This window comes from Pongo pygmaeus, chromosome 1 (genome assembly GCF_028885625.2).
Source record: "Pongo pygmaeus isolate AG05252 chromosome 1, NHGRI_mPonPyg2-v2.0_pri, whole genome shotgun sequence".
Taxonomy (NCBI): Eukaryota; Metazoa; Chordata; class Mammalia; order Primates; family Hominidae; genus Pongo; species Pongo pygmaeus.
Genome location: NC_072373.2, coordinates 133672830 through 133696433, shown reverse-complemented (window position 1 = coordinate 133696433; position 23604 = coordinate 133672830). Strand labels below are relative to the sequence as shown.

Below are 23604 nucleotides of genomic sequence, written 5' to 3'. Positions count from 1 at the left end.
CTGCAGAACCCACAATAAAGATTTTGTCCGTGTTTTCCCCTAGCTCTCTCTGACTTCTGACTGACCTTGGTGCTTCCCCTTGTGGCCCCTGCATGGTGAGGTATAGCCCTCCCCTTAAGAACTGTAATAAACTAACTTTTCAATGGCAATTGGGTCCTGATCTGTTGCCCTCACCATACCCAAATAATAATAAAACCTACATTTTAAAATAATTATTTATAAACATAGTATGTTAATGTATTTTTATAAAGCGTTGGCAGGATTTACACTAAATCTGTCAAATGGCTGACTCCAGGAATGAGAAGGGTTATACAATTCAGGAGTTGGGATATCAGAGGGTCACAACTTTACATGTAGGAGTATGCTGTCATAAAACAGGAGACTTGAAGCAAATATAACAAAATGTTAAGAACTACTCATTCTGTGTGGTGGGACAGAAGTGCTTATTATATGATTTTAAAATATTTATTTTTGAAAATAAAAATTATTTTTAAAAAAGTAATGTTACCTACAACATTTAAAAGATGTGGTAAAGATAATACTAAATAAAGAGCAAAGAGTATTCAGGAGATTCATATACAAGTTAGGATGCAATTTTCAAAACAAGTTGAGGCAAGAAATGCAGAGAAGCAACAAAATAGCAGGGGCTTTTAGGAAAGCAATGGTATCCCAGACACTCCAATTTATTCACAACTTGTTCAACACCCCTTCTCAGCTGGGTTAGTGTATCAGTTATCTGTTACCACAGTACTGCCGTGTAACAACCATGACAGAAAACACAAAACTCCCCTGGCATATGGCAATAAACTCTTCTTACTCACAAGTCTTTAGGCTGACAAAGCATTTTGTTGATCGAAGCTGAGCTCATCAAGACTTAGTTATGTGTCTATTGCCAGCTGTAGGGCAATTAAACAGTCAACCCTGGATGAACTTGCTCACAAGCCTGTGCCATCTTGCTCTATTCCACATGACTGCTCACCAGCAGGCTTATCCAGCCTTATTCTCATGGCAAAGAGAGCAGCAAGAGGCAACAAGAAGAAACACACAGGGCCTCTAAAGACCTGGGGTCAGAACTGGCACACTGTTGGTTCCACACATGATTTATGCCAAGGCTAGTATAGACTCAGTGTCTTTAATGGAAGGAGTAAACAAATCAAGACCATTGCCACCATCAATCCCACCTCAGTTAGACAAAAACTATCTTGGTGGATATGTTTTCCAGTTTACTTCGTTCACTGTGAAAATTAAGAAGCCAGACAGAGCAGGGATTAGCTCTACTTAGCGTTTGTTTGTTTGTTTGCTTTAAATAGATCCTATGTGTTCCTGCTTGAGATCATTCCCTGATATGGCAGCATCCTTATCAGTTGACCTAGACCTTCCTAGAGTATTGTAACCTAAGAAAGGTAAGGCCCATATTCTTCAGAAACGCAGTCTGAAATCTAATGTCTCTGATTATTTACCTAAGAGAGGACAGAATTATATGCTGGGAAGGTTAAAGTCAGTGACGGGCCACCTTCCGGTCATGATGTCAATTATATTCTTACCAGAATGCCTGTAAAGCCTTCTCAAAGGAAATCTTGAAAAACAAGGTGAATAAATAACACATATGACTATATTCCCATTTTGGGGAAGTCACAATACACCTTAGTTTTATACACTGTCAGTTGCCAGACCAATACCCATTCCCTCTTCCTTTCTTAACTAACAGATCCTTGATTTTGCTTTAGGACAGCAATGCATCAATTCAAAATATTCCTTATTCCAGACTCACTTACAGCTAGTGATAGCTGCATGACCTATTATTTCCTGGCAGTGAGACATAAGCACAAGTTAACTAAGTGGACAACTGAGAAAAATATATTTCTTTCCAGAAATAAAGGGACATATTTTCTGTTTTCCACCTTCTACTCTGGACTCTTTCCGGTGTTTCCTGCCTAGAAGTGCAGCAGCCACCGTATGAGCATGAGAAAGGAAGCCCCACACTATGCCAGGGAGGCTGCAGGAGAATTCAGAAAGGAGACTGCGCACTGGAGGCATCCTGGAACTGACATTCCACTCTGGATGCCTGTGTCTGCATTTATTTTTCTACATAAGAAAAGTAAACTCCTACTTGTTTATATCTTTTGCAATCAGATTTCTGTCACATGCAACCAAATGCAAATCTAAATAATTTGTGAGTTCTAAGAATTTCTGCACTGAAAGAAAAACCTTCCTAGCTAGATTAGTCATTCCACGACATATGTATATTGTACACCATAAATATACACAATTTTATCTATCAATTTAAAAATAATATTAACAAAATAATAAAGATGTGAAAGACCTAAATAAATAAGGGGCAAAAAAGCTCAGTCCTTCCCAAACTTATTTGCACAAGCACTTTTTTTAAAAGTAATTTATTTTTACCTTCTATAGTATATGAACAATGCTTCACAGAATATCTGTTTGGAAAATTCCATTTTATTTTGTGTTATATAACTTTTACCTTGAATGGCCTGTTTCCTGGTTAAAAGTACTGCATTAATGAAATCAATGTGTAAAACAGATCTTTATATGGACAAATCATCTTGTAACACCAGCTATCTCAGAATAGACATCATTTGCTTATCCATGATCCCATTCATCAAAAAATATTTATTGGTCACCTAATAGGTTCCAAACTTTGCTAGGTCCTGGGGATAGAAAGATAACTTAATCCAGTTCTCAAATCTTTGTTAGCTTAAGGTTAATGTGACAAGACAATTATTTATAATGTAATGTGTCTAAACTTCTCTGTTACCACAATTTAAGGACATTCCAAGCATCCAGGGCACACTATCATGATGCTCCTGATTCTTGAATATTAACCTAACACTGTCAGGTTCATGGGGAAAAAAACTGGATACTCAGGAAGGATTTGAGCCAACTATCCAACATTTACATATTTTTAAAAATTATTTTTTATTGAGACATAATTGATGTACATATTTTCAGGGTACGTGTGATAATCTGATACATTCATATAGTCAGACCAGGGTAATTAGGATATCCATCACATTAAATGTTTAGCTTTTCTTTATGCTAGGAACATTCAAATTATTCTCCTCTGGCTATTTTGAAATGTTTAATAGACTAATGTTAACTATAGTCACCCTTCTGATCTATCAAACACCAGGTCTTATTTCTTCCATCTATTAGTAACTGTATAATTGTACCCATTAATAATCTCTCTTTATTCCCTCCTTTCCCACCCTTCCTGGCCTCTGGAAATCTATCTATCTTCATAAGCTCCACCTTTTTAGCTCACACATATGAGTGAGAACATGCCATATTTGTCTTTCTGTGCTTGGTGTATTTCACTTCACATAATGCCCTCCACTTCCATTCATGTTGATGCAAATAACAGGATTTTATTCTCTTTATGGCTGGATAATATTGTTTATATACCACATTTTACTTATTCATTTATCCATTGATTGGCACTTAGGTTGATTCTATATTTTGGGTATTGTGAATAGTGCTGTAGTAAACATGCAGGTGCAGACATCTCTTTGATGTATTGATTTCCTCTCTTTTGGACCGGATCTCAACAATCCCTTCAAGCCTCCACCAGGCAGTGTGAGGATGCCTAACGTACCCAACACACAACCAGCAATAATGAAACCAACAGAGAAACATCCAGTTTATACACCGATTGCAAAAAAAACATGCATTGGCCCAAGCTGAACTTCTTAAACACCAGGAAGAAGTAGAAAGAAAAGATGCAGAATTAGATCATTGGGAATGAGAAATGCAAAACCTCACTCAACATGGTAGAAAAAATAGGAGGAGGAGCCAAGATGGCCGTATAGGAACAGCTCTGGTCTACAGCTCCCAGCGCGAGCGACGCAGAAGACGGGTGATTTCTGCATTTCCATCTGAGGTACCGTGTTCATCTCACTAGGGAGTGCCAGACAGTGGGCACAGGTCAGTGGGTGAGTGCACCATGCGCCAGCCAAAGCAGGGGCAAGGCATTGCCTCAGTCGGGAAGCACAAGGGGTCAGGGAGTTCCCTTTCCAGGGGTGACAGACGGCACCTGGAAAATTGGGCCACTCCCACCCGAATACTGTGCTTTTCCGACGGGCTTAGGAAACGGTGCCCCAGGAGAGTATAGCCCGCACCTGGCTCAGAGGGTCCTACGCCCACGGAGTCTCGCTGATTGCTAGCACAGCAGTCTGAGATCAAACAGCAAGTCGGCAGCGAGGCTGGGGGAGAGGCGCCCGCCATTGCCCAGGCTCCCTTAGGTAAACAAAGCAGCCTGGAAGCTTGAACTGGGTGGAGCCCACCACAGCTCAAGGAGGCCTGCCTGCCTCTGTAGGCTCCACCTCTGGGGGCAGGGCACAGACAAACAAAAAGACAGCAGTAACCTCTGCAGACTTAAATGTCCCTGTCTGACAGCTTTGAGGAGAGCAGTGGTTCTCCCAGCAAGCAACTGGAGATCTGAGAACGGGTTGACTGCCTCCTCAAGTGGGTTCCTGACCCCTGACCCCTGAGCAGCCTAACTGGGAGGCACCCCCCAGCAGGGGCAGACTGACACCTCACACGGCCGGCCAGGTACTCCAACAGACCTGCAGCTGAGGGTCCTGTCTGTTAGAAGGAAAACTAAAAGAAAGGACATCCACACCAAAACCCATCTGTACATCACCATCATCAAAGACCAAAAGTAGATAAAACCACAAAGATGGGGGAAAAACAGAGCAGAAAAACTGGAAACTCTAAAAAGCAGAGTACCTCTCCTCCTCCAAAGGAACGCAGTTCCTCACCAGCAACGGAACAAAGCTGGATGGAGAATGACTTTGACGAGCTGAGAGAAGAAGGCTTCAGACAATCAAATTACTCCGAGCTACGTGAGGATATTCAAACCAAAGGCAAAGAAGTTGAAACCTTTGAAAAAAATTTAGAAGAATGTATAACTAGAATAACCAATACAGAGAAGTGCTTAAAGGAGCTGATGGAGCTGAAAACCAAGGCTCGAGAACTACGTGAAGAATGCAGAAGCCTCAGGAGCTGATGCGATCAAATGGAAGAAAGGGTGTCAGCCATGGAAGATGAAATGAATGAAATGAAGCGAGAAGGGAAGTTTAGAGAAAAAAGAATAAAAAGAAACGAGCAAAGCCTCCAAGAAATGTGGGACTATGTGAAAAGACCAAATCTACGTCTGATTGGTGTACCTGAAAGTGACGGGGAGAATGGAAACAAGTTGGAAAACACTCTGCAGGATATTATCCAGGAGAACTTCCCCAATCTAGCAAGGCAGGCCAAAATTCAGATTCAGGAAATACAGAGAACACCACAAAGATACTCCTCGAGAAGAGCAACTCCAAGACACATAATTGTCAGATTCACCAAAGTTGAAATGAAGGAAAAAATGTTAAGGGCAGCCAGAGAGAAAGGTCGGGTTACCATCAAAGGGAAGCCCATCAGACTAACAGCGGATCTCTCGGCAGAAACCCTACAAACCAGAAGAGAGTGGGGGCCAATATTCAACATTCTTAAAGAAAAGAATTTTCAACCCAGAATTTCATATCCTGCCAAACTAAGCTTCATAAGTGAAGGAGAAATAAAATACTTTACAGACAAGCAAATGCTGAGAGATTTTGTCACCACCAGTCCTGCCCTAAAAGAGCTCCTGAAGGAAGCGCTAAACATGGAAAGGCACAACCGGTACCAGCCACTGCAAAATCATACCGAAATGTAAAGACCATCGAGACTAGGAAGAGACTGCATCAACTAACGAGCAAAATAACCAGCTAACATCATAATGACAGGATCAGATTCACACATAACAATCTTAACTTTAAATGTAAATGGACTAAATGCTCCAATTAAAAGACACAGACTGCCAAATTGGATAAAGACTCAAGACCCATCAGTGTGCTGCATTCAGGAAACCCATCTCACGTGCAGAGACACACATAGGCTCAAAATGAAAGGATGGAGGAAGATCTACCAAGCAAATGGAAAACAAAAAAAGGCAGGGGTTGCAATCCTAGTCTCTGATAAAACAGACTTTAAACCAACAAAGATCAAAAGAGACAAAGAAGGCCATTACATAATGGTAAAGGGATTAATTCAACAGGAAGAGCTAACTATCCTAAATATATATGCACCCAATACAGGAGCACCCAGATTCATAAAGCAAGTCCTGAGTGACCTACAAAGAGACTGAGACTCCCACACATTAATAATGGGAGAATTTAACACCCCACTGTCAACATTAGACAGATCAACGAAACAGAAAATCAACAAGGATACCCAGGAATTGAACTCAGCTCTGCACCAAGCAGACCTAATAGACATCTACAGAACTCTCCACCCCAAATCAACAGAATATACAATTTTTTTCAGCACCACACCACACCTATTCCAAAATTGACCATGTACTTGGAAGTAAAGCTCTCCTCAATAAATGTAAAAGAACAGAAATTATAACAAACTATCTCTCAGATCAGAGTGCAATCAAACTAGAACTCAGGATTAAGAATCTGACTCAAAACTGCTCAACTACATGGAAACTGAACAACCTGCTCCTGAATGACTACTGGGTACATAACGAAATGAAGGCAGAAATAAAGATGTTCTTTGAAACCAACGAGAACCAAGACACAACATACCAGAATCTCTGGGATGCATTCAAAGCAGTGTGTAGAGGGAAATTTATAGCACTAAATGCCCACAAGAGAAAGCAGGAAAGATCCAAAATTGACACCCTAACATCACAATTAAAAGAACTAGAAAAGCGAGAGCAAACACATTCAAAAGCTAGCAGAAGGCAAGAAATAACTAAAATCAGAGCAGAACTGAAGGAAATAGAGACACAAAAAACCCTTCAAAAAATCAATGAATCCAGGAGCTGGTTTTTTGAAAGGATCAACAAAATTGATAGACCGCTAGCAAGATTAATAAAGAAAAAAAGAGAGAAGAATCAAATAGAAGCAATAAAAAATGATAAAGGGGATATCACCACCGATCCCACAGAAATACAAACTACCATCAGAGAATATTACAAACACCTCTACGCAAATAAACTAGAAAAGCTAGAAGAAATGGATAAATTCCTCAACACATACACCCTCCCAAGACTAAACCAGGAAGAAGTTGAATCTCTGAATAGACCAATAACAGGAGCTGAAATTGTGGCAATAATCAATAGCTTACCAACCAAAAAAAGTCCAGGACCAGATGGGTTCACAGCCGAATTCTACCAGAGGTACAAGGAGGAGCTGGTACCATTCCTTCTGAAACTATTCCAATCAATAGAAAAAGGGAATCCTCCCTAACTCATTTTATGAGGCCAGCATCATCCTGATACCAAAGCCTGGCAGAGACACAACAAAAAAAGAGAATTTTAGACCAATATCCTTGATGAACATTGATGCAAAAATCCTCAATAAAATACTGGCAAACAGAATCCAGCAGCACATCAAAAAGCTTATCCACCATGATCAAGTGGGCTTCATCCCTGGGATGCAAGGCTGGTTCAATATATGCAAATCAAGAAATGTAATCCAGCATATAAACAGAACCAAAGTCAAAAACCACATGATTATCTCAATAGATGCAGAAAAGGCCTTTGACAAAATTCAACAACCCTTCATGCTAAAAACTCTCAATAAATTAGGTATTGATGGGTCATATCTCAAAATAATAAGAGCTATTTAAGACAAACCTACAGCCAATATCATACTGAATGGGCAAAAACTGGAAGCATTCCCTTTGAAAACTGGCACAAGACAGGGATGCCCTCTCTCACCACTTCTATTCAACATAGTGTTGGAAGTTCTGGCCAGGGCAATTAGGCAAGAGAAGGAAATCAAGGGTATTCAATTAGGAAAAAAGGAAGTCAAATTGTCCCTGTTTGCAGATGACATGATTGTATATCTACAAAACCCCATTGTCTCAGCCCAAAATCTCCTTAAGCTGATAAGCAACTTCAGCAAAGTCTCAGGATACAAAATCAATGTACAAAAATCACAAGCATTCTTATACATCAATAACAGACAAACAGAGAGCCAAATCATGAGTGAACTCCCATTCACAATTGCTTCAAAGAGAATAAAATACCTAGGAATCCAACTTACAAGGGATGTGAAGGACCTCTTCAAGGAGAACTACAAACCATTGCTCAAGGAAATAAAAGAGGATACAAACAAATGGAAGAACATTCCATGCTCATGGGTAGGAAGAATCAATATCATGAAAATGGCCATCCTTCCCAAGGTAATTTACAGATTCAATGCCATCCCCATCAAGTTACCAATGACTTTCTTCACAGAATTGGAAAAAACTACTTTAAAGTTCATATGGAACCAAAAAAGAGCCCGCATCGCCAAGTCAATCCTAAGCCAAAAGAACAAAGCTGGAGGCATCACACTACCTGACTTCAAACTATACTACAAGGCTACAGTAACCAAAACAGCATGGTACTGGTACCAAAACAGAGATATAGATCAATGGAACAGAACAGAGCCATCAGAAATAATTCCACATATCTAAAACCATCTGATCTTTGACAAACCTGAGAAGAACAAGAAATGGGGAAAGGATTCCCTATTTAATAAATGGTGCTGGGAAAACTGGCTAGCCGTATGTAGAAAGCTGAAACTGGATCCCTTCCTTACACCTTATACAAAAATCAATTCAAGATGGATTAAAGACTTAAATGTTAGACCTAAAACCATAAAAACCCTAGAAGAAAACCTAGGCAATACCATTCAGGACATAGGCATGGGCAAGGACTTCATGTCTAAAACACCAAAAGCAATGGCAACAAAAGCCAAAATTGACAAATGGGATCTAATTAAACTAAAGAGCTTCTGCACAGCAAAGGAAACTACCATCAGAGTGAACAGGCAACCTACAAAATGGGAGAAAATTTTCGCAACCTACTCATCTGACAAAGGGCTAATATCCAGAATCTACAATGAACTCCAACAAATTTACAAGAAAAAAACAAACAACCCCATCAAAAAGTGGGCGAAGGACATGAACAGACACTTCTCAAAAGAAGACATTTATGCAGCCAAAAAACACATGAAAAAATGCTCACCATCACTGACCATCAGAGAAATGCAAATCAAAACCACAATGAGATACCATCTCACACCAGTTAGAATGGCAATCATTAAAAAGTCAAGAAACAACAGGTGCTGGAGAGGATGTGGAGAAATAGGAACACTTTTACACTGTTGGGGACTGTAAACTAGTTCAAACCTTGTGGAAGTCAGTGTGGCGATTCCTCAGGGATCTAGAACTAGAAATACCATTTGACCCAGCCATCCCATTACTGGGTATATACCCAAAGGACTATAAATCATGCTGCTATAAAGACACATGCACACGTATGTTTATTGCGGCATTATTCACAATAGCAAAGACTTGGAACCAACCCAAATGTCCAACAATGATAGACTGGATTAAGAAAATGTGGCACATATACATCATGGAATACTATGCAGCCATAAAAAATGATGAGTTCATGTCCTTTGTAGGGACATGGATGAAATTGGAAATCATCATTCTCAGTAAACTATCGCAAGAACAAAAAACCAAACACCGCATATTCTCACTCATAGGTGGGAATTGAACAATGAGAACACATGGACACAGGAAGGGGAACATCACACTTCGGGGACTGTTGTGGGGTGGGGGGAGGGGGGAGGGATAGCATTGGGAGATATACCTAATGCTAGATGACGAGTTGGTGGGTGCAGCGCACCAGCATGGCACATGTATACATATGTAACTAACCTGCACGTTGCGCCCATGTACCATAGAGTCTAAAGTATAATAATAATAAGAAGAAGAAGAAAAAGAAAAAAAAAATAAAATGAATTATTTTGATTAAAAAAAAAAAAATGGACAACAGACACTAGGGAATACAAGAGGAGGCAGGGAGGGAGGGGAGTAAGGGTTGGAAAAAGCCATTTATTGGGTACTATGCTTACTACCTGAGGTGACATATTCATTCATGCTCCAAATCTCAGCATTGTGCAATACACCTTTGTAACAACCTGCACATGTGTGCCCTGATTCTAAAATAAAAGAAAAAAAAAAAAAAAGAAAAAATAATTGGCCACTTCTTCTTAGCAATTTTCCTATAGAACCTTTGTTCTATCAGGATTTTTTCTGTTGACATTCCTATATTATTCCAAAAGACAGTAAAGCTTATATACTACCTGTGGATGTTCCATGCTGTAACACTGTTTCTAAATATCTTCAGATGCTTGTCTTGGTTTTGTGTTGATTTTGCAAGAGTGGTTGATTTTAGTTTGAGTATCCTGTGGTTCTTGCTTTTTACTCCTTGTTCATTTGTCTGTTGGTACAGACCACTTTATGGAGCTTTCAGGAGTGACTGTTCATTCAGATTCTTTGTATTCTTCTTCGTCTACATTTGTTAGTTTGCTGTACATGCATTCCAGGCATATGAAATTGGGGCAATTGTGATTGAGTTTCAACCCTTACTGTTCTCAACCAAAATATTCCTATTGGAATCAGAATGATAATCACAGCAGCACTTTTCACAGCATCAGCAGCCATCTCACTAGTTATGTTTTTAAAAGATGATGGCCTCCAGTTGCATCTATGTTGCTACAAAGGACATAATTTCATTTTGGAGGCTGTGTAATATTCCATGGTGTATACATACCACATTTTCTTTATCCAGTCTACCATTGATGGACATTTAGGTTGAGTCCATGACTTTGCTATTGTGAATAGTGCTGCAAGAAACATACAAGTGCAGGCGTCTTTTTGAAGAAAGAAGGTACTAATTAACTAGTAGCTTCATAGCTTTTTTGTCTAGTAGTAGCTTTATTTTTAAATAAAGATATATTCTATGCCCATGGGTTGGAAGAATCAATATTGTTAAAATGACCATACTACCCAAAGCGATTTACAGATTCAGTGCAATCCCTACGAAAATACCAATGACATTCCTCACAGAAATAGAAAAAAAAGTACTAAAATTAATATGAAACCACAAAAGACCCCAAATAGCCAAAGACATCTTGAACAAAAAGAACAAAACTGGAGGCATCACACTACCTGACAACAAATCAGCCAATACTGCATAAAAACAATGGAACAGACTAGAGAGCCTAAATATCAATCCACACACTTACAGGCAACCCATTTTGGAAGAAAATACAATAAGGAGAGAGTAGCCTCTTCTATAAATGATGCTGAGAAAACTGGATAATCATATGCAGAAGAATAAAACTAGACTCTATGTCTCACCATATAGAAAAATCAAATCAAAATGAATCAATATTTACATCTTAACTGCGTCTTGATTTTCTTTAATTGCCCTCTACACGCAATGATTCATGTCAAAGGACAACAGTGGCAATTCTTTATGAAAACCCTAAGCAGTTAATGCCCTTGATAGAAGTGAAGAGACCTAATATATAAAGAATAAGAGAAAGATGTAATTATGACTAAACAGGGGTTCAAGTTCGAGGAAAGGATAACTTTGGTATCTTGAATAGGAGAGGGACAAGAAAGGGACACGAGAGCGACGTGTTGTCAGAATGCAGGGGAGTTTTTAATGGAAAGGCAGAAGATTAAAATACCAAAAAGAGTGGTTTGTTGATAGAGCAAAGTCTCAGAACACATAGAAGGCATTGGAATAAAGAACAAAAACATGAAATTAACCTGAACAGAAAGAAGCCATCATCCTTCGATACAAGAGAAGGAGAGTGAAATGAGAGTGGATGTGGGTAGTGTGTGGTTGAAGGAGAGATTTATATGGGTTGAATTGTGTTCCCCCAAAATATATATTCAAGTCCTAGCCCCACTCCCTCAGAATGTGACCTATTCAGAAATCAGGCTGTTTCAGATGTAATTAGTGAAGATGATGTACTGGAGTATGGTGGGCCCCTAATCCGATACAACTGCAATCTTTATAAAAGAGGGAAATTTGGGCACACACACACACACACACAGAAGGAAGACAATGTGAAGACACATGAGGGATGATGGCCATGACAACTGAGGCAGAGATTGGAATGCTGCATTTGCAAGCTAAAGAATGACCATGGATTGCCAAGTGCTTCCAGAAGCTAGGAAGAGGCAAGACAGAATTCTCCTCTACAAGTTTTAGAAGGAGCATGGTCCTGCTCATACCTTGATTTCAAGCTTCTAACCCCTAGAACTGTGACAGCATAAATTTCTGTTGTCATAGCCACCAAGGTTTTGGTACTTGGTTATGGCAGCCTTAGGAAATGAGTACAAAGGTGTTGCAGAGATCACACTGTGGCCTTTATCTTACTGATGACGAAGTTCAAGGACTAGCACCAAGATTAAAAGGGAGCATTGACCATAGTGAAGTTCCAAACCAATACCTGAGAAGAATAAAAGTGGAAGCCAAGCATGAAGATATACAAATAAGTAATAAGGACTTGGCTGAAGTCAGTGACTATGAATTTATTGCAACACTAATCTGATTAAAATTCCAGACACAAATATGAATTTAGTACATGATAAAGATATTTCAAATCAGTGCATATATGATGGATTGGTTATTCAATACAATATGATTAACAATTTGGGGGTAGAAAAATAAATATCTACAGGTGGAACTAACTGTCCCCTTGAATTAAAAATAATGTTAAAGAGTTGTTTATAATAATTGTTTTAAAAAGGGAAACAGCCTAAATATTGAATAAGGGAAAATATCATATAAATAACATCTGGTTGTTAACAAATTTTATACCATAATAATATATTCTTATTTTTAAACTGGAAAATGTCAATACATGCTATTGTCAACTATTATAATTTTATAAAATATACGTATATACATACACACATATACATAATGTGTCTATACATCTCTAAAGAAAATAAATGGTTATTGACTATTATCTCCATATGATAGAATTACAGGTATTCTTTCTATATGATTTTCTTTCAAATTATATACTTAATATTTGGCTTTAATTATTTATGGCTTTATTTAGAAAAGTACTGTAACAATGGTGGTTCTAGAATGTGAGGATCCTATGTCAGTTGTCAAAATAGCCCAATGTTTCAACTCTTTTTTTTCAAGAATCAAAAACAGTTCCTGAGATGGAGATCAGAAGAGTCATATTTAAAAGAATAGATGAAAACCAGATACCCAAGGAAACTACAGCAGGGAAATACATACCTGGGACCACACGTATATACTAGACATCTGGTGCATCGGTTAGGAACATTGCAAAGATAAATGAAATTTGGAAAATAAATTGCCCATGAAACAGTTTAGGCCATGTGAGGAATTTAAGATTTTGTGGTACAATTTGGTTTTGGTTTTAAACTTAGAGACTGGCAGTGACCTGTTTTATGCCATGTGAGTTTGGTTTTTACCTGCTGTGGTCTGAGTGAATGACCTTAAACTGTAGGTCATTTGGGATTTTGACCTTGTTCATTTCATGTCTGCTTATGCTAGCACTATGCAGAGGTAAGAAGCTGTTACACAGACAGGGACTCCAGGCACCAGCCTATGTGCCAGGGAGAGGAAGGTGGGGAGAGGGGGGCAAATTCAATGTACAGAAGTTGGCCACAATAGCCTCGTTTTATACAGGCCTTCTAGATGTTAGGGATTTAAACTTATTTTTTAGTTTTTCCGTGTTTTGCAGTCAGGCTTGCAGTCCAGGATTATAAACTGATGCTAAGTTCTGTGGGAGCTTTAGTGTATGCAAGCTTCTAGCTTTAAAAGTGTGTGCCAGGCATAGGAGACAATGTGGATAAGCTGCCTAAAATTCTATTTATTCTGTTCATCATTCAAGGCCAAGGGTGGTGCTGTGGAGGGAATAGGCTCTTGGACCCATGAAGCATATATCCATAATCTCATAAGAATTACTCCCAACACGTGGCTTCAGGTTAATTCTGGATTTGTTATTTTGCATAGAGTCTGGTCACGGCTATAGCTTTAGATTTCAGAGACCAAATCTGAATGCAGGGTTCAAATAATTTGTTCACATTCTCCTCTCTGAGTAGAACAATCCCACTCAAGTGATTGTCCCCCATCAAACAGGACTCATTCTCTTCTCTTCCTGCCTGGTTCCCCATAATATGCCTCATTATTGCTATGTCTTCCCTTAGAAGTCTATTCCATTTATTTATCCAGCATGAAGTTCACCCAAAACTGTCATATTGATACTTCCCTTGTAATTCTTCCAGTATTTTCTACTGATCTTCCTACTCTTCTCTATAATCTGTCCAGAATCTTTGTAACTACTCAAAATAGCAGTCTCAGTCCTTAAGATAGTGGGTTCCCAATTGTCTATATTATGAATTTTTCGCATTCAGCTTTAAGAGCTACCTCTCAACAGTTTTTTTGCATCCTGCTTCTCAGCAGGGTCTACAGACAATTCAGTCTGCTCTCTCATATCTTCCCCTCTCTTTCTACCCAAGATTTCTTTGGACCTCTGCCGCAGTTTCTGATCTAATAACAACAAAGCATCTTCCCCTTTTCTAATTCCTTTGTTATGTATAGTTAGATTTGGGTATATATTATTTTCCCAGTTGTCTTTCCTGGTCGTAATATCTGCTTTTCCCCTTTAACTCCGTCCAGTCTTCTGATTTCTGCAATCTCAACTTTTGTTTTTAGGGAATTAGTTTCTTCCTATAGATAATTGTTTTTCAAGGAGGGTACAATTGATAACAGTGGAGGATAACTCCTTTTCATCTATTATTTTGGTGAAGCTGTCCTATATATTGCAAATGGTTTAGCATCCGTGGCCCCTGCTCACTAAATACCAGGAGCACTTTCTCAAATTCCACTATGGAAATCAAGAGTCCACAGCTCTGTCTACATCATGATTTTTTTGTTGTTGTTGTGGTTGTTGGGGGGTTTTTTTGAAGCAGAGTCTCGCTCTGTTGCCCAGGCTGGACTGCAGTGGCGCGATCTCGGCTCACTGTAACCTCCGCCTCCTGTATGGTTTCAAGCGATTCTCCTGCCTCCACCTCCTGAGTAGCTGGGATTACAGGCACGTGCCACCACGCCCAGCTAATATTTGTGTATTTTTAGTAGAGACGGGATTTCACCATGTTGGCCAGGCTGGTGATGAATTTTTGGTGAGTGGGTTCAAATGTGCCTGACCAGTGTGACACGGCCTGCTAATTCTGCCTGCTCCCAGCCCTAGAGAGTCCCAGAAGAGGTTGTGGAACACTGGAAAAGTGTTACTAGCTCTACACTTGCTCTGGAAAGGAAGAAGTAGGAGATCTAGAAAAGCTGCTTCTGTAGCAATGCCAAAACCAAAGCCCACTTGGAATAGTTTGGGGAGAAAATGGGAAGTAAGGGTGATAAATGGAGATCAGTTTTCTTTTAAAAGGAGCGGAGCTGGAGCAGAAACTGAAGTGGGATGCAGGGCAAACAAGGGTTTTTTAAACAATGCAGATCAGAGAGTATGTTTGTATGTATGACACCAGGAGCTGCCTCAAAAAATTGTGGCCTCTTTCTCTCGTAACAGGATTTTTGAAAAAACTTAACAAGAAAAATAATTTGCCCAAAAGAAATACATATATGTTTGTGTGTATACTTACACCTACTCATATATATGCAAGTGCAACGGTGGGAAAGACTACATCTATAATATGTCACTTTCGTATCCCTAGATTCAATGAAAATAGAAGTTGTGCTGAAAACAAAATATTCTGAAAAAAAAAAAGCAGGTCAGTTTAAGTACAATTAAGCTCAAAAAAGTTTGAGTATTGTCTCAGTTGTGGAATGCAATCCAGGGAAAGCAGAAATTTGTAGAATATTCCAGAAATGATGAGTATTTGAAATGTTTTATTTTGGTGCTTTCATTTTCTATAATGAAATGAGATAACAAATCCCTATTTGCGTCTTAGTATTCCAAAATAGCTAGCAAGAATAGAAAAATCTGACAGTTGCTGAGAAAAAAAGAAAAAAAAAAACATGAAAATAGCCAAATCTGTCCAATCTTGTATTTATCCATTCAGGCTATAAATGGTGTTATTGTTGAAAAGAAGTTAAATTTTCTTCAGAGAAAAACTTTTTCTGTGGAGAAAATGGCATTCTTTGCTCACTAAATAAATGTATGTAAAATTAATTTCATTCCCTTCTATTAATAACCAGTAAAAATATAATAGTGGATTATCATTCATTCATTCACTCTACAAATACTTTTAGGTCCCAGCATGGGCTAGATCCAGGGTGCAGCACTGATGAAAACAGGCTCCAGCAAAAATGAGATGTATTTCTGCCCTCAAAGCACTGATAATCTTTATAAATTAAAATTATTATGAGGAACACAAACAGGCAATTCACACAAGAATAACAAATTGTCTAGAAATGTATATAAAATACTCATCCTCACTAGTAATCAATAAATGCAACTTTAAAATTACAGTAAGATACTGTTTTTCATCAACCAACTTAGAAAAGGCTTTCTAATAATAATATTTAGGATTCGTGCATAAAAATAGACCCTCTTATTAATTGTTATTTGGAGCATTAATTAGCAATATTTTTCTAGAATATAATCTGGCAACATGGATTAAAAGAATTAAAAGTTGTCATACTATATAGCACGAACCCACTTCCAGGAAATTCAGCTGAAAACCTAGATTACTGAAGTCTTTATAAATAAAGGAATGAGAATGTTCACCACACTACTATATATGTACCATGAAATGGAAGATTTATCAAAAAATATGGCACATTCTTATATACCATCTTACTAGTAAAAATTAGGTGGTAAAATAATACTGAATAAAATTAAGAACTTTATAATTAGTAAAAAAAGGAAACAATTAAAATTTGGTATAGCATAATGCTGTTATAAGTAATAAATGTGTATATACTGTAAAAAGATATATGTACACATGTAGAAGAAAATACAGTTGTTCCCCCTTATCCGCTAGGAATATGCTCCAAGACCCCCAATGAATGTCCAAAACCTTAAATAGTAGCAAATCCTATATATATACTATGTTTTTTTCTATACATACCTACCCATTATAAAGTTTAATTTATAAATTAGGCACAATAAAATATACTATAATAAGAGTTATGTGAAGGTTCTCGCCCTCTCTCTCTCTCTTAATACCTTATTGCACTGTACTCACCTATTTTCAAGCCACAGTTGACCAGAGGTAACTGAAACCTTAAAAAGCAAAATTGTGGATAATGGAGGATTACTGTAAACTGTAAACAAAAAGGTGAAATGAGTTACAAGAGAAAAGATTACAGGTCATTTAAATGTTCTTCTTTTTGCTTCCTTATATATTCTATATTTTTCATACTGAACATGTAACACATCTTCAGTTAAAAAATAAATGTTTAATTAAGTAGCTTTAATCTCTCTATGGTTTGGACACAAACTTTGTGTGGTTTCTCAGATTTTATTGACTGCCTTGTATCTCTCTCTTAGTTGACTACCCGCTTTCATTGAATTGCTCTCTGCTCTTAAACTTGGATGTAATACTATACGTTAGACTATGGGATTGCGCTTTCGGAGAAACTACTGAGGAGCCAGATGAAAAATAAGTATGATTCATGTTACAGCATTAAAAGAAAACCTTGAAAACACTATGTTAAGTGAAAGAAGCCAGTCACAAAAAGTCATATATTATATGATTCTTTTTATATAAAATGGCCAGAATGAAAAAATGTATAGGAACAGAAAGGTTAATGATTGTCACAGCTGGGGGAAAAGGAGAATGGGAGTGACAAGTAATGGGCTTGGGGTTTCTTTTAGGGGTGATGAAAGCATTCTAAATTAGGAGATTTATGGTTCCAAAAGGGCAATGTAGACACAGCTGGATTCATTCCCTAACACAGAAAACCAAAATATATATATATACAACACTGAGATTATCACCAGACTGCAACCTGTTTAGAGATAGGCAATCTAAAATTATGTAAATTGAGACAACCACAAGTCAAAATGTGGGGGAGATGGAGTTAAAGTGCATGATTGTTTTGTTTCGTTTGGTTTTTTACTTTTTTGTTTGTTTGTCTTTACTCTTTTTTTGTAATCTAAGTTGTTATCTCTTTAAATAATTTATTATATTTATAAGATGTTTTATGTAACCCTATGGTAACTACAATACAAAAACCTATAATGGATACACTAAAAATAAAAAGCAACAAATTAAGACATACTACAACTAAGAAAATTACATAGCCACAAGGGATGACAGTAAGAAAGGAAGAAAAGAAGAAAGGAGTTATAGAACAACGAGAAAACCAGAAAAAAAAATGGCAGTACTAAGTCCTTACTTATCAATAACAACACTGAATGTAAATGAACTAAATTCTCTAATTAAAAGACATAGATGAGCATTTTTTTCACATTTTTGTTGGGTGCTTATATGTCTTCTTTTGGAAGTCTCTATGCCTTTGCCCACTTCTTACTGGGGTTATTTGTTTTTTGCTTGCTCATTTAAGTTCCTTATATATTTTGGATATTAAGTTCTTCTCAGATGGATAGTTTGTGAATATTTTCTCCTGTTCTGTAGGTTGTGTATTTACTCTATTGATGGTTTATTTTGCTGTGCATAAGCTCTTTAGTTTAATTAGGTCCCACTTATTAATTTTTGGCTTTGTTGCAATTGCTTTTCGGGACTTGGTCATAAATTCTTTGCCAAGGCCGATGTTGGGAAGGGTATTTCCTAGGTTTTCCTTTAACATTTTTATAGTTTGAGTCTTACATTTAAATCTTTAATTCATCTTGAGTTAATTTTTGTGTGTGGTGAAAGCTAAGGGTCTAGTTTCATTCTTCTGCACATGGCTTTCCAGTTATCCCAGCACCATTTGTTGAATAGGGAGTCCTTTGTCGCGTATGTTTTTCAGCCTTGTTGAAGATCAGATGATTGTAGGTGTGTAGCTTTATTTCTGAGCTTCTAATGGGTTTCATTGGTCTATGTGTCTGTTTGTGTACAAGTACCATGCTGTTAATCATCAGAGAAATGCAAATCAAAACCACAATGAGATACCATCTAACACCAGTCTGAATGGCTACTATTAAAAAGTCAAAAAGCAACAGATGCTGGCAAGGCTGTAGAGAAAAGGGAAGGCTTATACACTGTTGGTGGGAATGTAAATTAGTTCAGCCTCCGTGGAAAGCAGTTTGGAGATTTCTCAAATAACTCACAACAAAACTTGAGACCATTATATTAAGTGAAATAAGTCAAGCACAGAAAAAAAATTTCATGTTTAATCAAATATTGCATGTAATCACTCATGCAGGAACTGAAAAGGTGGATCTCATGAAGATAGAGAGTAGATTCTCATGAAGATAGAAAGTAGATTGGTGGCTACCAGAAGCCAGGAAGGGTGGGAGAGGAGAGAATAAAGAGATATTGATTAATTGGGTACAAATACACTGTTAGATAGAAGAAATAAGACTTGGTGTTCAATAGATCAGTAAGGTGACTGTAGTTAACACTGATCTATTATACATTTCAAAATAGCTAGAAGAGAATAATTTAAATGTTTCTAGCACAAAGAAAAGCTAAATATTTAATGTGATGGATATCCCAATTACCCTAATTTGATTATATGACTGTATCAAATTATCACATGTACCACAAAAATATGTACAGCTATTAAATAGCAATAGAAAACTAATTAATTAATTAATTTTAAAAAGGAAAAGCTACAACTTGCATATTGCAATTTAAGTAATAAAACAAGATAATCATTAAACTAAAAAATAAAATTACATGGTGATGATGGTTTCAGTACTCTGTAAATAAAAACCATTGAATTCTACATTTTAAAATGGTGAATCTTGTGATATGTAATTATACCTCATTAAAGCTCTTATTTAAAGAAACGTTTGTTGTGAAAATCAAAGATGATAGTAAAATGTTGGACACAGTGCCTAGTACATAGTCAGCACTCAATAAATATTAGCTATTAATATTCTAGAGTGACTGAATTGAGGAAGCTTTGTGTGACTCTAAAGTCACTGGGAAAAAAATGGATGAGTCAACCGGAATTTGTAGAAAAGAAAATGATCACAAATCGTGGTGTGTGGGGTCCTGTGTTCTATCGTGGCCATGGCAGCTTTGAAATCCCATCTCCCTAAGGCCGGTTGAGTGGGGTATGTCTTGGTGACTGAGAGCAGAACAAGGGTCATTGTTCAGACCTGGAACATTTCTGGCCTGTTTTGCTTAGGTATGGTTAGGAACTTTCCAATGCCCTAAGGCTGAAAGAGACACATGCAGGCCTAACCAGAGCCAATCTTGATGACAAGAAACCATAAAAGAGGGGAGAATTTCCCACTGAATATCAGATATTTTAACCAGGGTCATGAACATAATTTCTACTACCAAGAGAGGAAAATGGGATTTAAGGAGAGAAGAACTACTTTAAAGCTGAGCTTTCTACACAATCTGGATCTACATAATGCAATAAAGAGGCTTAATGTTTTTGCGGTATGTTCTGAAGGAGCTGCTTTACCATGGCAAGATGTTCCATTACACGCACGAGGCCCTGAAGGTGCACACACTGGATTATTTAGCTGTCGGATGTGTTCTCTTACTGAATTTCGTCTTTTAAAAAAAGGAAGGAAGGCATGAAGAAATACCTGTAAATGACTAAGAAAATAATTTTTAAAGTTTTTTTGTCATAATTTGTGGGGCTTTTTTTCTTTGACTTCTGAAGCTCCAAATTCACCCTTAACAGATGTGTTGTTGAATTGTGACATTAACAAAACCAAATCATTTTAAACCACTCACCAGTAAAATAAAAACTAAATATTTGCTTAGCATTCCCAGCATTTCTTTCATTGTGAAAACAGTGAAAATATGGACAAATTAATTCTTAATGGTACTCTATACAATAATTTAGTGCTAGGATTTATATTAGAAATGAGGTTTTCCCAAACTAAGTCTGTGGTTGACTGAATCAAAGATAAGCAAGATAATACAGTGTGTTATAAAAAGTACCCTATAAATGTCAAAAGACCATAATAGTAAAAATATATTAGAATGATGCTAACAATAATAAATAGTGCTAGCTTTCCAAAGATTCCAAAAATCAGAGTTTTGGGGATTGATAGTAGTGCTTGCCTAAAGAACACATGGCACTTGAATTCCAAATCAAGGGAGGTCATTGAAATTGCACTGATCACGCACATGCATACACATTGATTTATTACATGTCTACAGATGTGTTTAACACAAACACATACTCCCAATTGTCAATGATCTTTGACTTTTCAGCCAAGTTTTATGGTGACCTGCCATATACTTGTCACTGTGCTAGACATCGAAGGAAATAAGAAGATACTGAGTACAGGATGTCTGTCATTAAAGCTTGAAATCTCATAGAGAAGTTTCAACCAGAGCACTAGCCTCCCCATTCTGAAGTCCAATGCCAGTGCCAATAATAAGAGGAAGAGCTACAGTAACACTGACAGAGGCTGGTTGGTGGAGTGGAGACTAGTGAAGAGTTTACAGGTAAAGAGGCATTTGAGCCAGCATTGTTGTAGTGAAAATGATAATGAGGGCCAGGTGCAGTGGCTCACGCCTGTAATCCCAACACTTTAGGAGGCTGAGGCAGGCCGATCACTTGAGGTCAGGAGTTCAAGACCAGCCTGGACAACTTGGTGAAACCCCATCTCTACTAAAAATTTTTAAAAATACAAAAAAATTTAAAAAAATTAGCTGGGCGTGGTGGCAGGCACCTGTAATCCCAGCTACTCAGGAGGCTGAGGCATGAGAATCACCTGAACCCAGGAGGTGGAAGTTGCAGTGAGCCAACATGGAGCCACTGCACTCCAGCCTGGGTGACAGAGCAAGACTCTGTAGCAAAAAAAAAGAAAAAAAAAAGAAAGAAAGAAAGAGAAAATGACGATGAGCTACGAGGAAAAAAGAAAAGTAGTTCTGGTTCTAGTATTGCTCTCTGTGTAGCCATAATAATGTATAACTTTTCTGGGCCTTCTAACTTATAAACTGAGAGAGTTGAACTAGATAATGCCAAGGTCATTTCAAATGTATCTATTAACAGTGACACATTCATTAGGTCATCCAAAAGAGGAAGACTTTTTTTAATTGTTCAAAGTTGTCACCACCATAGCAAGACGGAAAATTCCATTCACTGTGGGTGGGAGCATCTTTATCAAAATTTTCTAGACCTAACTTAGGATAGGGTGGGGCAAAGATGAGGGGTATCAATGTTAAGGAGAAACTAGCAAGGATTTTTTTCTAAGAAAATCAAATAAGAATTAGATTTTGAGATTAAGTAGCAGTTGTCCAGATGAAGAGGAAGATAAGGGGGAAATTTTGCTGTTTAAAAGTTCATACGTGGGTGGGGTGCAGTGGCTCACACCTTTAATCCCAGTGCTTTGTGAGGCTGACGTGGGAGGATCACTTGAGGCCAGGAGTTTAAGACTAGTCTGATCAACATAGCTAGATCCTGTCTCTACAAAAAAATAATAGCCAGGCATGGTGGTGTGCACCTGTAATCTCAGCTACGTGAGAGGCTGGGGTAGGAGGACTGCTTGACACCGGGAGGTCAATGCTGCAGTGAGCCGTGATCATGTCACTGTACTCCAGTCTGGATGACATAGCAAGACCCCAAGTCAAAAAAAAAAAGTGCACATTGTTTATATGTACAGAGTAGTAAGAGAATATGCCCAAAAAGGAATGCAAGTAGCCTCATTAGGAAAGTGTAGAAGAGAATAAATAGTTATGTTTAATTGTTTACTTTTTATTTTTGTGGATACATAGGTATATATATTTATGGGGTACATGAGGTACTTGGATACAGGCATGCAATGTTAATAATCACAAGCAATTGCCTCTTGGCCTCTTTTGCCACATTCTCTTCGACCTCTGTAAAAGCTATTTTAAAAATGAAAAAAATGACATAATTTGATTGGTGTCCTGGAAATATCACTTTGGTAGCAATATGAAGGAAGAACGGAAAGAACTAGAGTCAAGAGAAATTGAAGGCAAGGAGATCAGTCATGGAGCTCTCATGGTAATACAGTTAGAAACAAGGGATAGAATTAAATCAGTGACTATAGAGATAGGAGAGGGCAGCTATGTCAAATGACATACTACAGTATGTGTCAGAAGTCAGACATGGAACTCTTTAGAACCATAAGTGGGAGCTTTGCATGAGGAACAATACAGATAAGAAGAGATGTGGCCACATCACCACATCCAACAACATGCTCCCACCTACAAAGCAAAAAGAGTGAAATATTTAAGACTAAACTAACAAACACCGTCTTTCCCTTCTTTCCCACACTTCCTTCTAAGCGAATCTACCTTCACCCTCATCGCCTTCTGAAATGGTGATTCTGTGTGGTCTTGCTTGTATCACAGCTGAGATGAGAGCTGTATACATGATTCAAGGTGATCCAATAGGCTTCTTTTCTTTAGAATTTGTTCTAAGAAGTACAGAGGTTGGGGAGGTAGAGACTGTCATCCTTGGTCATATAGATTTAGAGCTGGAAGTCATTTTTATCCATGAATATACTGAGAGAAGCAGAGATAATAGGTTTAGGGAAAGAAGCATGAGAACCAGTAACTTGATGTTACAAGAAGAGACAAAGGTCCATGGAGACTAAGAGAAGCCAAAGTAGTTTCTGATTTTCCAGTTCCTAGTCTAGG

The 23604-nt window shown here is 37.8% G+C and overlaps 1 pseudogene; it reads left to right on the top strand.

Annotated features, from left to right (window-relative positions):
* The first annotated feature begins 281 nt into the window (after positions 1–281).
* LOC129043005 (secretory carrier-associated membrane protein 1-like) lies at positions 282–23041 on the top strand (annotated as a pseudogene).
* The last annotated feature ends 563 nt before the right edge of the window (positions 23042–23604 follow it).